This window comes from Triticum aestivum, chromosome 5D (genome assembly GCF_018294505.1).
Source record: "Triticum aestivum cultivar Chinese Spring chromosome 5D, IWGSC CS RefSeq v2.1, whole genome shotgun sequence".
NCBI classification, from domain to species: Eukaryota; Viridiplantae; Streptophyta; class Magnoliopsida; order Poales; family Poaceae; genus Triticum; species Triticum aestivum.
Window position 1 is genome coordinate 423,739,413 of NC_057808.1, and position 16,063 is coordinate 423,755,475.

The 16,063-nt window shown below is 46.0% G+C and overlaps 1 pseudogene; it reads left to right on the forward strand.

The window, feature by feature from the left end:
- The first annotated feature begins 595 nt into the window (after nucleotides 1-595).
- Nucleotides 596-3,159, forward strand: LOC123125247 (uncharacterized; annotated as a pseudogene).
- Nucleotides 3,160-16,063: the final 12,904 nt, after the last annotated feature.

Sequence of the window (16,063 nt, forward strand, 5' to 3'; positions counted from 1 at the left end):
CTAGATTCACCTAAGATATGTCTTTTTAAAATCTTCAAAATCCGAAATAGATGCACGTAGATCTGTTTTCTCTAAATCAAAGTGACTAGTGTGAATGCATTAAATGCTACACCATACATGCGCTAGTGGACAAATCTTTTTCTATGCACGAGTGTGAGGGCGGCTGCTCGCTTTAGCCAACGAGTGCACGCGCACGATTAGCTAATTGCGTAAACATTAATTACGAACATGAAAATGAATATGAATAATAGCATTTCTTATTGCCTCTAGGGCGTATTTCCAACAGGTGTGATGCTGGCTACCTGGTGTTGCGACGCGACCTGTGACGGTGAGCATCCCTTGGTGGCCACCGGGTGTTGCGACGTGGCCTGCGCCGAGCGGGGACTTGAGTTGCTGTGAGCGAGCCAAGCTGCTGCGATGGGTGTCTTCTTCGGCGGCTTCCGCGGTCCATGGCGGGAGCAGCGTCAATGGCGAGTTTTGCGCAGCTCAGAGAGGGAAGAGGGGGCATGCGGGGAGAGATGGGGTGGCGTAGGAGGAAAGGAAAGGAGGACCAGCTGGAGGGGATCAGATCTGACGGCTACGTGCACGCATCTGACGGCTCAGGGAGCGACCGATGTGGGCGACGGGCCGCTCGGCCGGCGCCTAGCATCGAGTCGTAGTCGAACCTAGAAACCTCTTTGCGCTCGGGCTAGGGGTTTGGAGTCCCTATTTCCGCCGCCACGAGGCACACAATTGCCTCCTATCCGATCCTCTTGATGCCCAAATCAGCCAACCTTAGATCGCCGCCGCCGCCGCCGCCGCCGGTCCCTTGATTCGCCCTCTTCAATTCCGAGACCAATTGCTGTGGAGTACCAACCACCCGATCTGTATGGAGGATAAGGGATTGGGAATGAAGGGAATCGATCTCTCGTCTCTCAGAATCGACGAGGACGAGATCCCGACGGAGGACGAGTTCTCCATCCTCCTCCTCCTACTCCGAGGACGAGATTTACACGGACGACGACGAAGACGACGAGGAGGAGGACGACGACGTGGAGGACGTCCGGTCGCCTACCCACCCCCACGATCTGGACTCTTTTCCCCAGTCGATCCTTCTCGACGTACATGCCTACATCGACGACCGCACCAACGCCACCACCGCCGATGCCCCCTTCTTCAAGGACCACCGCATCCGGGTTACCTTCTGGATCGCCCACCCGCCGCGCGTCTCCCGCCTCACGGTCCACTCCAACGGCGTGGAACCCAGCGAGTTCACCAATACGCCCATGGTCGTCGCCGCCCAGGACGACCTGGTCCTCCTCCGCGCCGCCGTTGGCCCTCAGGAACACCTCAGTCCCACCGGTTACATCAATCATTACTATGTCTACCGGGCCGGCACCAACCCAACTCTTCGCCGGCTCGCCGACGCCAGCTCCTTTGTCTTTGCCGACTGCTCAGCGGGCATTGTTCGCCGTGGTGACGGCAGCTTTATCATCGCCGCCATCCACTGGGCAGGCGTCCACGGACAGTATGACCTCCACCAGTTTGACTCCAAGACCTGGACATGGAGCACCAGGCTGATGCATGAGGTTCTCGCGCATTCTTACAAGCAAGGTGCTGGTTATCGGAGGCAAAGATGGTCTGGTGGCCTGGGTCGACCTATGGAACGGCATTCTGTTCTGTGAGGTTCTCACCAGCCGCACTGTTCTTCGGTACTGTGCATTGCCGCCACCTATGAACAAGAGGTGCGAAGGCTCTCCAGAGCGTTTTCGAGACATTGCCATTGTGGAAGGCAATATCAACTTCTTTGAGATGCGATTGAAGTTCAAACGGCGCCAAGTAGCCTTCAACACCACTTTGACTACCAAATATTTTGAAGCCACCAGATGGAAAATGATGGAGCCGTGGCATAACTGGCAGAAGGATCGCACACTCGATATGTTCAAGATACCAGTGGACCAGAGTTATTGTGAATTGCTTCGTGATGTACTGGATGGTCAGTGCACTCGGATTGCCTTTGAGAAACTCGAAGGAGGTCACCCTGCTCTGAGCTTGCATGATGATGATGTTGTTTACATCATGGCCAAGGCCAAAGAGATGAACCGCAGGGCAGTTGTGTTTGCTGTGAACATGAGGAACAAGGTCGTGCAAGGAGTGGCTAAATTTGATGGAAAAAGAACATATGGCTTCACTCAAACCTACCTTCAAAGTGGGATCTCCAGCTATCTGACCGCTGAGTCGTCTGCCAGGTTATTATCTGTAACTAGTGCATTTTAACTATTTTTCTTGCCGTACATACCAGTTTGATCTCAGAGAAGTAGTATGATAGCGGACACCCGCATCGTTAGATAGGCCTGACCAGGGGATGCTACTGAGTAGTTACTGAGTATGGATTTTGCGGACTTATTTTAGATTCATGTACAACATGATATTTCTCTTGTTAGAATGTCTCTAGATGAATTCAGTTCAAATATGTAGCTTAGACTGAGCAAATGAGGCAAGCTGACTACTTAAGCTAACAACCATACTAAATATTTGATATATATATATATATATATATATATATATATATATATATAACCAGGAACAGAGTCACGATATGTTATGAAATGAATTTGCACTCCAAAGTGCCATCAACTCTGGGTTTTGTATGGCACTGGAACTTCCATTCTAGTAAGATGTTCAGTATACGGAGATGTATAGGAGTTACGGGAATTCTGCGTTGAGAAAGAGAGCTCGGTTGAGTGAACTTGTGTTCTATAACCAGAACTCATTGGAAGATGTGCTCTTGCTTTATGACTTGTTATTTCTGCACCTGCAAAATTTATTCACTTAAACATGGCCCATTTTGTTGTCTCTTTTACAGAGGGAAAGCTAGAGATGGAATTCCACAAGGAGGCGATTGCATAGCTTTGGAGCCTATTGATAACATGTACAAAGGGAAGGCTGCTGAATCAAGCAGGGATCGAATCACACAAGCAGGTGACATATCCAAAAGTAATGCTGCTGGTCAGGCTGGGTTCGAGTTTCAAGAGGACGCAAGCAGAAAGCTTGACAAACAGTAGCTTCGCTCTTGCTATGTGACCATCAGAAAGCAATACTGTAGATACTCCGATTCAAAGTAACACTAACCTGTTGTTGTATTATGCATTGCAATGAAGTAAAACTGTAACATTATCATGTGGGGCCTCAACTAATGGTCAGCTGTCAAGATTATTTTTCAAGATGTAGCTGTGATCTCATAAATACTGCATTAGATAACTTGTTCTTCATAAGTACGGCGGTTTTCCCCCTTTTCGAATGACATGATATACAGTGGCTCAAATAGTTAAATCAAGTTGGCTTTTGCTTTAAATCATGTGATGGAAAACGCTGTCCATTTTCAGTCTCTGTCAGATATAAGTAGTTTTGTTATGAAAGGGTCAGATGTAAGTACTAGTTAAGTTATATCTGGTCGGACAGGGTCTGTTTATTTTCTTCTTGAAAAACCTTTTCTGTACTACTGCTACAGAGTGCACACATAGTTCGTTTGTCTTCAGATATTATCTGCAGTTTAGACGGCCACCCGATGCAAAACTGCACTTCTCTTGCCCGTCTTGTCGTAGTACTTTCTCCCTTGTTTTTCTCTGCTGTCAAGTGTGTATTGTGTTCTATCGTGCTAGTGGCAGAGCAATTTTACGCAGATACAATTATATTTGCAAGCTAGGAATCTGGTGTTGTGGATTGTTTTCGACCGGCCTGTTTAGCCTTTTTAGTTGTGTTCCTAGCCCGTAAGCTGTCGATGAACCGGTGGTGTTTTGTAGCCGGCTCAGATCTGAGCTTGGGTGTCTAAGTTGAGCTTATACCTATCTGTTCTTTTCATTGGTTATTATTATGACCCGTCAATTGGTATAACTGTACAAGTAAAACCGCAAAAAATTGTACCAACAGCATCTTATCTGCTGATGAAACTTGCTGGCAATGCTTCGTCGCGGTCTCAAATGCAGTATCTGTTAATTGTGTTGATCTGTGTGTGCTTTCATTGGGATGTATGTATCAATTGAAGTGAACATGTGATTATCGAGCAATAAACTGCCCATGGTTTACCCCTCAATTTTTGTGTTGTCTACCAACAACGACCTTGTGTTTCCTTCCTGCAAATGTCTCTACCTTGACGACAATGACAAGATATCCACAGAAGAGGAACATGGCGATTTTTATATTTGTAGCGAGTTTCCCGTTGTCATGTCTGTAAATTTTTGAACTCGAACCATACTAAAAACAGGCTTTCCTTTGTTCATTTTTGTAGCCTTATCAAACTAGGAGTATTTGCCACAGTGACTAGGAAGCATGGGCATGTGCTCGACTAGAAACTACTAGTACTATTATGTGATTATTCAAAAAGATCACGGCTAGAAACAACTCCCCCCGTTCCAAAATGTAAAACGTTTTTTGACAGTAGTAGTTACTAGAAAACCTTTGTGTTTGCAAAATTATCTACCTCATGCAATTTTGTAAACAAAACACAAGCTGCAAGGCATGTGCTCGACTCTATCTGTTGCTATGATTTTTCTCACGCAGTTTGTCCATCGACAAAGGTGATTGATGCTGCGAGCACGAGCACTGTTACTATTGATTGCAAAAAAAAATTTGCAATTTTTTTGTTGATAGCTTACCAAGCCGGCCACTTGGTGCGAGCACTGTTACTAGGAAGGTGGAGAAGTTCATGGGTGGGTACAAGTACCTGATAAGCGACCGGTTAAATGCTCGGGCAGCTACTGCTAACGGTCTAGTGTACCTGACCAAGAAAGGGTACCACACGTCCGTACCTCTCCCTTTCTGTCTCTTCCTAAATTGTACAGTACTCTACTAGGAAGTTCGTTATGTGCCCCATTCAAATTAATTAGATTACGTACGTATGTACGCTTTCAAACTTCGGCCTTCTTTATTTTTCCAACCACCATGATCAGAGCAGTTTAGCTAGCACACGAACTAATAACCTTATGTAAGAAAATACTTTGCACATCTGTTGTATAAAACTTGCTTAACATTTTTCTCTATAATTTTCTCATCAAAAAATATTTTGGCCGCACAAACTTCTTATGTGTAATAGAGTACTACCTCCATGCCAAAATATATGACGTTTGGTAGGCTAAACTAGCCTACCAAAAGTCCAAAATGTCATATATTTTGGCACGGAGGTAGTATGTTCTTATTGTGCATTTCTTCTGTTGCGTATGTGGAAAAGCAATGTTGCGGTTTGCGACAATGTAGTGCTATTTTCAGACAATATTCTACTCTTCTGGTAGTAAGTAGTTGTACCTTGTCTTTCTTTCAAATTCCTTATTGTTCTATGATGGAACCAGACCCGTGCATGCTCAAACGGAATAACTTTGGACTCGGACATTCTGTGAAAATACATCGGCTTCTTCCTTTTTACATGCCATCTTTCGAAGGCAACTTCATAACCAAGAAAGCAAAGTTAGATGGCTATGTCATAGATACTGGTTTCTGAACATATGAATGGTGGCGAATGAATGATGCGATCTTACACATTTTATCGACGTATATACTACTGGGAAGTGTCTATGAAGTATATATATATGTGATTTGTGCGTATGTTTGCTCTGGGGCAACACGGGAGACTAGGGTTCCTCCAGGCCATCGGCACCCCCTCCAGGCCCACCACCTCACCGCTGGCGGATGCCGACCGGCTTGCGGCTGCGGCGGAGGAGTGGCCTCTCCTGCCTCCTTCCTTCTCCTTCCCCGCACATCATATCCTTGCTTCGCCCCCATCCTGACGAGGTGCCCTAGCATGGCTTTGATTCTAGTGGCGACCGGGGTGCTCGGCTTTGTCCATGGAGCCTTCGTTGCTCTAGCGTTGTATGCACTTGGAATCATGACCATGGGCTCTGTCCCCGCCATCTTCGTAGTCTTGGGATGGGAGGGGCCCACCTAGGCACGGGTATACCAGCGCAGTGAACCTCCGGTTCCGACCATGGGGTTAGCGCCATGGCGGTGCCCTCGCGGTGGCTCTGATGCGTCGGCTCCTCGCGGCGCATTCGCAGTGAAGGAAATATGCCCTAGAGGCAATAATAAAGAATTATTTATTTCCTTATATATAATGAATGTTTATTATTCATGCTAGAATTGTATTAACCGGAAACATAATACATGTGTGAATACATAGACAAACAGTGTGTCACTAGTATGCCTCTACTTGACTAGCTCGTTAATCAAAGATGGTTATGTTTCCTAGCCATAGACATGAGTTGTCATTTGATTAACGGGGTCACCTCATTAGGAGAATGACGTGATTGACTTGACCCATTCCGTTAGCTTAGCACTCGATGTTTAGTATGTTGCTAGTGCTTTCTTCATGACTTATATATGTTCCTATGACAATGAGATTATGCAACTCCCGTTTACCGGAGGAACACTTTGTGTGCTACCAAACGTCACAACGTAACTGGGTGATTATAAAGGTGCTCTACAGGTGGCTCCAAAGGTACTTGTTGGGTTGGCGTATTTCGAGATTAGGATTTGTCACTCCGATTGTCGGAGAGGTATCTCTGGGCCCACTCGGTAATGCACATCACTATAAGCCTTGCAAGCATTGTGACTAATGAGTTAGTCGTGGGATGATGTATTACGGAACGAGTAAAGAGACTTGCCGGTAACGAGATTGAACTAGGTATCGAGATACCGACGATCGAATCTCGGGCAAGTAACATACCGATGACAAAGGGAACAACGTATGTTGTTATGCGGTCTGACCGATAAAGATCTTCGTAGAATATGTAGGAACCAATATGAGCATCCAGGTTCCGCTATTGGTTATTGACCGGAGAGGTGTCTTGGTCATGTCTACATAGTTCTCGAACCCGTAGGGTCCGCACGCTTAACGTTACGATGACAGTTATATTATGAGTTTATATGTTTTGATGTACCGAAGGTTGTTCGGAGTCCCGGATGTGATCACGGACATGACGAGGAGTCTCGAAATGGTCGAGACATAAAGATTGATATATTGTACGACTATATTCGGACACCGGAAGTGTTCCGGAGAAGTTTCGGATAAAACCAGAGTGCTGGAGGGGTTACCGGAACCCCCCGGGGAAGTATTGGGCCTTAGTGGGCCTGAGGGGAGAGAGAGGGCAGCAGCCAGGAGGTGGCGCGCCCCCTCCCATGAGGAGTCCGAATTGGACTAGGGGAGGGGGGCGCAACACCTCTTTCCCTCTCCCTCTCCCTCTCTTTCCTTCCCCCCCTCTCTTCCTAGTTGGACTAGGAAAGGGGAGTCCTACTCCTACTAGGAGGAGGACTCCCCCCCTCTCCTTGGCGCGCCCCAAGGGTAGCCGGCCTCCCCCTTGCTCCTTTATATACGGGGGCAGGGGGGCACCTCTAGACACACAATTGATATACGATATTTTAGTCGTGTGCGGTGCCCCCCTCCACCATATTACACCTCGATAATATCGTTGCGGAGCTTAGGCGAAGCCCTGCGTCGGTAGAACATCATCATCGTCACCACGCCGTCGTGCTGACGAAACTCACCCTCAACACTCGGCTGGATCGGAGTTCGAGGGACGTCATCGAGCTGAACGTGTGCTGAACTCGGAGGTGCCGTACGTTCGGTACTTGATCGGTCAGATCGTGATGACGTACGACTACATCAACCGCGTTGTGATAACGCTTCCGCTTTCGGTCTACGAGGATACGTAGACAACACTCTCCCCTCTCGTTGCTATGCATCACCATGATCTTGCGTGTGCGTAGGAATTTTTTTGAAATTACTACGTTCCCCAACAGTGGCATCCGAGCCTGGTTTTATGCGTTGATGCTATGCACGAGTAGAACACAAGTGAGCTGTGGGCGATATAAGTCATACTGCTTACCAGCATGTCATACTTTGGTTCAGTGGTATTGTGAGATGAAGCGGCCCGGACCGACATTACGCGTACGCTTACGCGAGACTGGTTTCACCGTTCAGAGCACTCGTTGCTTAAAGGTGGCCGGCGGGTGTCTGTCTCTCTCACTTTAGTTGAACCGAGTGTGGCTACGCCCGGTCCTTGCGAAGGTTAAAACAACACCAACTTGACAAACTATCGTTGTAGTTTTGATGCGTAGGTAAGAACGGTTCTTGCTAAGCCCGTAGCAGCCACGTAAAACTTGCAACAACAAAGTAGAGGACGTCTAACTTGTTTTTGCAGAGCATGTTGTGATGTGATATGGTCAAGACATGATGTGATATAATTTGTTGTACGAGATGATCATGTTTTGTAACCGAGTTATCGGCAACTGGTAGGAGCCATATGGTTGTCGCTTTATTGTATGAAATGCAATCGCCATGTAATTGTTTTACTTTATCACTAAGCGGTAGCGATAGTCGTAGAAGCAATAGTTGGCGAGACGACAACGATGCTGCGATGGAGATCAAGGTGTCGAGCCGGTGACGATGGTGATCATGACGGTGCTTCGGAGATGGAGATCACAAGCACAAGATGATGATGGCCATATCATATCACTGATATTGATTGCATGTGATGTTTATCTTTTATGCATCTTATCTTGCTTTGATTGACGGTAGCATTATAAGATGATCTCTCACTAAAATTTCAAGATAAAAGTGTTCTCCCTGAGTATGCACCGTTGTGAAAGTTCTTCGTGCTGAGACACCACGTGATGATCGGGTGTGATAGGCTCTACGTTCAAATACAACGGGTGCAAAACAGTTGCACACGCGAAATACTCAGGTTAAACTTGACGAGCCTAGCATATGCAGATATGGCCTCGGAACACGGAGACCGAAAGGTCGAGCATGAATCATATAGTAGATATGATCAACATAGTGATGTTCACCATTGAAACTACTCCATCTCACGTGATGATCGGACATGGTTTAGTTGATTTGGATCACGTAAACACTTAGATGATTAGAGGGATGTCTATCTAAGTGGGAGTTCTTAAGTAATATGATTAATTGAACTTGAATTTATCATGAACTTAGTACCTGATAGTATCTTGCTTGTCTATGTAGATAAATGGCCCGTGCTGTTGTTCCGTTGAATTTTAATGCGTTCCTTGAGAAAGCAAAGTTGAAAGATGATGGTAGCAATTACACGGACTGGGTCCGTAACTTGAGGATTATCCTCATTGCTGCACAGAAGAATTACGTCCTGGAAGCACCGCTAGGTGCCAGGCCTCCTGCAAGAGCAACACCAGAAGTTATGAACGTCTGGCAGAGCAAAGCTGATGACTACTCGATAGTTCAGTGTGCCATGCTTTACGGCTTAGAACCGGGTCTTCAACGACGTTTTGAACGTCATGGAGCATATGAGATGTTCCAGGAGTTGAAGTTAATATTTCAAGCAAATGCCCGGATTGAGAGATATGAAGTCTCCAATAAGTTCTACAGCTGCAAGATGGAAGAGAATAGTTCTGTCAGTGAGCATATACTCAAAATGTCTGGGTATAATAATCACTTGATTCAACTGGGAGTTAATCTTCCGGATGATAGCGTCATTGACAGAATTCTTCAATCACTGCCACCAAGCTACAAGAGCTTCGTGATGAACTATAACATGCAAGGGATGAATAAGACAATTCCCGAGCTCTTCGCAATGCTAAAGGCAGCGGAGATAGAAATCAAAAAGGAGCATCAAGTGTTGATGGTCAGTAAAACCACTAGTTTCAAGAAAAAGGGCAAAGGGAAGAAGGGGAACTTCAAGAAGAACAACAAGCAAGTTGCTGTTCAGGAGAAGAAACCCAAGTCTAGACCTAAGCCTGAAACTGAGTGCTTCTACTGCAAGCAGACTGGTCACTGGAAGCGGAACTGCCCCAAGTATTTGGCGGATAAGAAGGATGGCAAGGTTAACAAAGGTATATGTGATATACATGTTATTGATGTGTACCTTACTAATACTCGCAGTAGCACATGGGTATTTGATACTGGTTCTGTTGCTAATATTTGCAACTCGAAACAGGGGCTACGGATTAAGCGAAGATTGGCTAAGGACGAGGTGACGATGCGCGTGGGAAATGGTTCCAAAGTCGATGTGATCGCGGTCGGCACGCTACCTCTACATCTACCTTCGGGATTAGTATTAGACCTAAATAATTGTTATTTGGTGCCAGCGTTGAGCATGAACATTATATCTGGATCTTGTTTAATGCGAGACGGTTATTCATTTAAATCAGAGAATAATGGTTGTTCTATTTATATGAATAATATCTTTTATGGTCATGCACCCTTAAAGAGTGGTCTATTTTTAATGAATCTCGATAGTAGTGACACACATATTCATAATGTCGAAGCCAAAAGATGCAGAGTTGATAATGACAGTGCAACTTATTTGTGGCACTTCCATTTAGGTCATATCGGTGTAAAGCGCATGAAGAAACTCCATACTGATGGACTTTTGGAATCACTTGATTATGAATCACTTGGTACTTGCGAACCATGCCTCATGGGCAAGATGACTAAAACACCGTTCTCCGGAACTATGGAGAGAGCAACAGTTTTATTGGAAATCATACATACAGATGTATGTGGTCCGATGAATATTGAGGCTCGTGGCGGATATCGTTATTTTCTCACCTTCACAGATGATTTGAGCAGATATGGGTATATCTACTTAATGAAACATAAGTCTGAAACATTTGAGAAGTTCAAAGAATTTCAGAGCGAAGTTGAAAATCATTGTAACAAGAAAATAAAGTTTCTACGATCAGATCGTGGAGGAGAATATTTGAGTTACGAGTTTGGCCTACATTTGAAACAATGCGGAATAGTTTCGCAACTCACGCCACCCGGAACACCACATCGTAATGGTGTGTCCGAACGTCGTAATCGTACTTTACTAGATATGGTGCGATCTATGATGTCTCTTACTGATTTACCGCTATCGTTTTGGGGTTATGCTTTAGAGACGGCTGCATTCACTCTAAATAGGGCACCATCAAAATCCGTTGAAACGACACCTTATGAACTATGGTTTGGCAAGAAACCAAAGTTGTCGTATCTTAAAGTTTGGGGTTGCGATGCTTATGTGAAGAAACTTCAACCTGATAAGCTCGAACCTAAATCGGAGAAATGTGTCTTCATGGGATACCCAAAGGAGACTGTTGGGTACACCTTCTATCACAGATCCGAAGGCAAGACATTCGTTGCTAAGAATGGATCCTTTCTAGAGAAGGAGTTTCTCTCGAAAGAAGTGAGTGGGAGGAAAGTAGAACTTGATGAGGTAACTGTACCTGCTCCCTTATTGGAAAGTAGATCATCACAGAAACCAGTTTCTGCGACACGTACACCAATTAGTGGGGAAGTTAATGATAATGATCATGAAACTTCAGATCAAGTTATTACTGAACTTCGTAGATCAACCAGATTAAGATCCGCACCAGAGTGGTACGGTAATCCTATTCTGGAGGTTATGTTACTAGACCATGACGAACCTACGAACTATGAAGAAGCGATGGTGAGCCCAGATTCCGCAAAATGGCTTGAAGCCATGAAATCCGAGATGGGATCCATGTATGAGAACAAAGTATGGACTTTGGTTGACTTGCCCGATGATCGGCAAGCCATTGAAAATAAATGGATCTTCAAGAAGAAGACTGACGCTGACGGTAATGTTACTGTCTATAAAGCTCGACTTGTTGCGAAAGGTTTTCGACAAGTTCAAGGGATTGACTACGATGAGACCTTCTCACCCGTAGCGATGCTTAAGTCTGTCCGAATCATGTTAGCAATTGCCGCATTTTATGATTATGTTGGCAAATGGATGTCAAAATTGCATTCCTGAATGGATTTCTGGAAGAAGAGTTGTATATGATGCAACCGGAAGGTTTTGTCGATCCAAAGGGAGCTAACAAAGTGTGCAAGCTCCAGCGATCCATTTATGGACTGGTGCAAGCCTCTCGGAGTTGGAATAAACGCTTTGATAGTGTGATCAAAGCATTTGGTTTTATACAGACTTTTGGAGAAGCCTGTATTTACAAGAAAGTGAGTGGGAGCTCAGTAGCATTTCTGATATTATATGTGGATGACATATTGCTGATTGGAAATGATATAGAATTTCTGGATAGCATAAAGGGATACTTGAATAAGAGTTTTTCAATGAAAGACCTCGGTGAAGCTGCATATATATTAGGCATTAAGATCTATAGAGATAGATCAAGACGCTTAATTGGACTTTCACAAAGCACATACCTTGACAAAGTTTTGAAGAAGTTCAAAATGGATCAAGCAAAGAAAGGGTTCTTGCCTGTACTACAAGGTGTGAGATTGAGTAAGACTCAATGCCCGACCACTGCAGAAGATAGAGAGAAGATGAAAGATGTTCCCTATGCTTCAGCCATAGGCTCTATCATGTATGAAATGCTGTGTACCAGACCTGATGTGTGCCTTGCTATAAGTTTAGCAGGGAGGTACCAAAGTAATCCAGGAGGGGATCACTGGACATCGGTCAAGAACATCCTGAAATACCTGAAAAGGACTAAGGATATGTTTCTCATTTATGGAGGTGACAAAGAGCTCATCGTAAGCGGTTACGTTGATGCAAGCTTTGACACTGATCCGGACGATTCTAAATCGCAAACCGGATACGTATTTACATTGAACGGTGGAGCTGTCAGTTGGTGCAGTTCTAAGCAAAGTGTCGTGGCGGGATCTACGTGTGAAGCGGAGTACATAGCTGCTTCGGAAGCAGCAAATGAAGGAGTCTGGATGAAGGAGTTCATATCCGATCTAGGTGTCATACCTAGTGCATCGGGACCAATGAAAATCTTTTGTGACAATACTGGTGCAATTGCCTTAGCAAAGGAATCCAGATTTCACAAGAGAACCAAGCACATCAAAAGACGCTTCAATTCCATCCGGGATTTAGTCCAGGTGGGAGACATAGAAATTTGCAAGATACATACGGATCTGAATGTTGCAGACCCGTTGACTAAGCCTCTTCCACGAGCAAAACATGATCAGCACCAAGACTCCATGGGTGTAAGAATCATTACTGTGTAATCTAGATTATTGACTCTAGTGCAAGTGGGAGACTGAAGGAAATATGCCCTAGAGACAATAATAAAGTATTATTTATTTCCTTATATATAATGATAAATGTTTATTATTCATGCTAGAATTGTATTAACCGGAAACATAATACATGTGTGAATACATAGACAAACAGTGTGTCACTAGTATGCCTCTACTTGACTAGCTCGTTAATCAAAGATGGTTATGTTTCCTAGCCATAGACATGAGTTGTCATTTGATTAACGGGGTCACCTCATTAGGAGAATGACGTGATTGACTTGACCCATTCCGTTAGCTTAGCACTCGATGTTTAGTATGTTGCTAGTGCTTTCTTCATGACTTATACATGTTCCTATGACTATGAGATTATGCAACTCCCATTTACCGGAGGAACACTTTGTGTGCTACCAAATGTCACAACATAACTGGGTGATTATAAAGGTGCTCTACAGGTGGCTCCAAAGGTACTTGTTGGGTTGGCGTATTTCGAGATTAGGATTTGTCACTCCGATTGTCTGAGAGGCATCTCTGGGCCCACTCGGTAATGCACATCACTATAAGCCTTGCAAGCATTGTGACTAATGAGTTAGTTGCGGGATGATGTATTACGGAATGAGTAAAGAGACTTGCCGGTAACGAGATTGAACTAGGTATCGAGATACCGACGATCGAATCTCGGGCAAGTAACATACCGATGACAAAGGGAACAACGTATGTTGTTATGCCGTCTGACCGATAAAGATCTTCGTAGAATATGTAGGAACCAATATGAGCATCCAGGTTCCGCTATTGGTTATTGACCGGAGAGGTGTCTTGGTCATGTCTACATAGTTCTCGAACCCGCAGGGTCCGCACGCTTAACGTTACGATGACAGTTATATTATGAGTTTATATGTTTTGATGTACCGAAGGTTGTTCGGAGTCCCGGATGTGATCACGGACATGACGAGGATTCTCGAAATGGTCGAGACATAAAGATTGATATATTGGACGACTATATTCGGACACCGGAAGTGTTCCGGAGAAGTTTCGGATAAAATCGGAGTGCCGGAGGGGTTACTGGAACCCCCCGGGGAAGTATTGGGCCTTAGTGGGCCTGAGGGGAGAGAGAGGGCAGCAGCCAGGAGGTGGCGCGCCCCCTCCCATGAGGAGTCCGAATTGGACTAGGGGAGGGGGGCGCAGCCCCTCTTTCCCTCTCCCTCTCCCTCTCTTTCCTCCCTCCCTCTCTTCCTAGTTGGACTAGGAAAGGGGAGTCCTACTCCTACTAGGAGGAGGACTCCCCCCTCTCCTTGGCGCGCCCCAAGGGCAGCCGGCCTCCCCCCTTGCTCCTTTATATACGGGGGCAGGGGGGCACCTCTAGACACACAATTGATATACGATATTTTAGCCGTGTGCGGTGCTCCCCTCCACCATATTAGACCTCGATAATATCGTTGCGGAGCTTAGGCGAAGCCCTGCGTCGGTAGAACATCATCATCGTCACCACGCCGTCGTGCTGACGAAACTCACCCTCAACACTCGGCTGGATCGGAGTTCGAGGGACGTCATCGAGCTGAACGTGTGCTGAACTCGGAGGTGCCGTACGTTCGGTACTTGATCGGTCGGATCGTGAAGACGTACGACTACATCAACCGCGTTGTGATAACGCTTCCTCTTTCGGTCTACGAGGGTACGTAGACAACACTCTCCCCTCTCGTTGCTATGCATCACCATGATCTTGGTGTGCGTAGGAATTTTTTTGAAATTACTACGTTCCCCAACACGCAGCCCATCTGTCGATTGGAGGCAAGTTAGGTTGGTTCTTCGGGCTCGGAGCAGGCAGTTGCCTTGCGGTGGGTGTCGTCATGCATGTTTGTTGTTCTGTCTTGGCCGTGTGGGCGGTGTGACAGCCCATGTGGGAGGCGTCTATGGGTGGGAGTTAGCGTCAAGGCTTCTCCTTGCCTATTCTCGGGTGTTCTTCTTCATCTCTATTTGTCTACCTCTGTGTTGCTAGTAGATTGTGGGAGGTATGTCGTTCGCTTACAAGAGAAACTTTGCCCGCAGGTGTTGGTGATGGTGAAGGCAATGCTCTTGAGCGTTGTTCCCCTCCCTGGAGGCATCATCTTGGGTTATCTCTTCCTCCTTGGGCACGCGGTGAAACCCTTGGTCCGACATGTCGGCCCGGACGGTGGCGGCACTATGGCAACATTCCCTTCTTGAAGGCTCTGTCCTATGAGCTATGTTCCTACCTGCCGGTGGTCGAGGTCTGGGTGTGGATTGTGCTACTTCTCTTCGCGTTGATGGTTATGTGGCCATCACCGTGATTCTCCCAAGGTAGCTAGTCTTCAATGAGGAGTTGTGTTCGGTGGCCTCACCTAGGGACCTCGTCATCCGTTTCCGGCCAGGCACTTGGGTGCATGCCTTCATCGTTTGACTGTGCAGCGCCCTTCAATCCAAGGCGAGGGGACATGAGGATCCTTTTGGCCATGGAGCTTGTTGGTGCGGTGGTGCTTGTCTTCAAGGTGTTGGAAATGGCATGGCACTCTCTGCGGGCTAGTCTCCCCCCTCAAGTTGACTTTGTTCTCTGCTCCGGTTACCTGACCGTGGATGAGGGCTCCAGGGACTCCAAGCAGTGCTCAATTCTTTCTTTCGATGTGTGCTTGTTGTTTTCTGGGGCTTTGTTGCTATCCTCGGCACCGTTGTATCTTGCCATTTTCCTTGTTGTGTGGTTTATTTATTTTTTTTAGAAAAGAAGGATGACCCCCGGCCTCTGCATCTGGGAGATGCATACGGCCACTTTATTAATTATTCTCGAGGACCTTACAAAGTATTACAGACAATATTCCTGAAACCACCATCTCGGCAACATATGCCGCTACTCTTATCCATATGATGAAGGGATGCTAGTTGGGCCACTACCCAAACCACTCACCTAAACCTAACATCAAAAGCCGGAAGCCCCAGCCGAGCCACATACCGGGTCTGGGGCACAATCCGGTCAGACACATTCTTGTGTCGTCGCAGCCATCTTCCACAGGTCCGTCTTCAGAATATATTAAGTCTTCTACCTTGTGTAGGCCACTCCGCCATCGA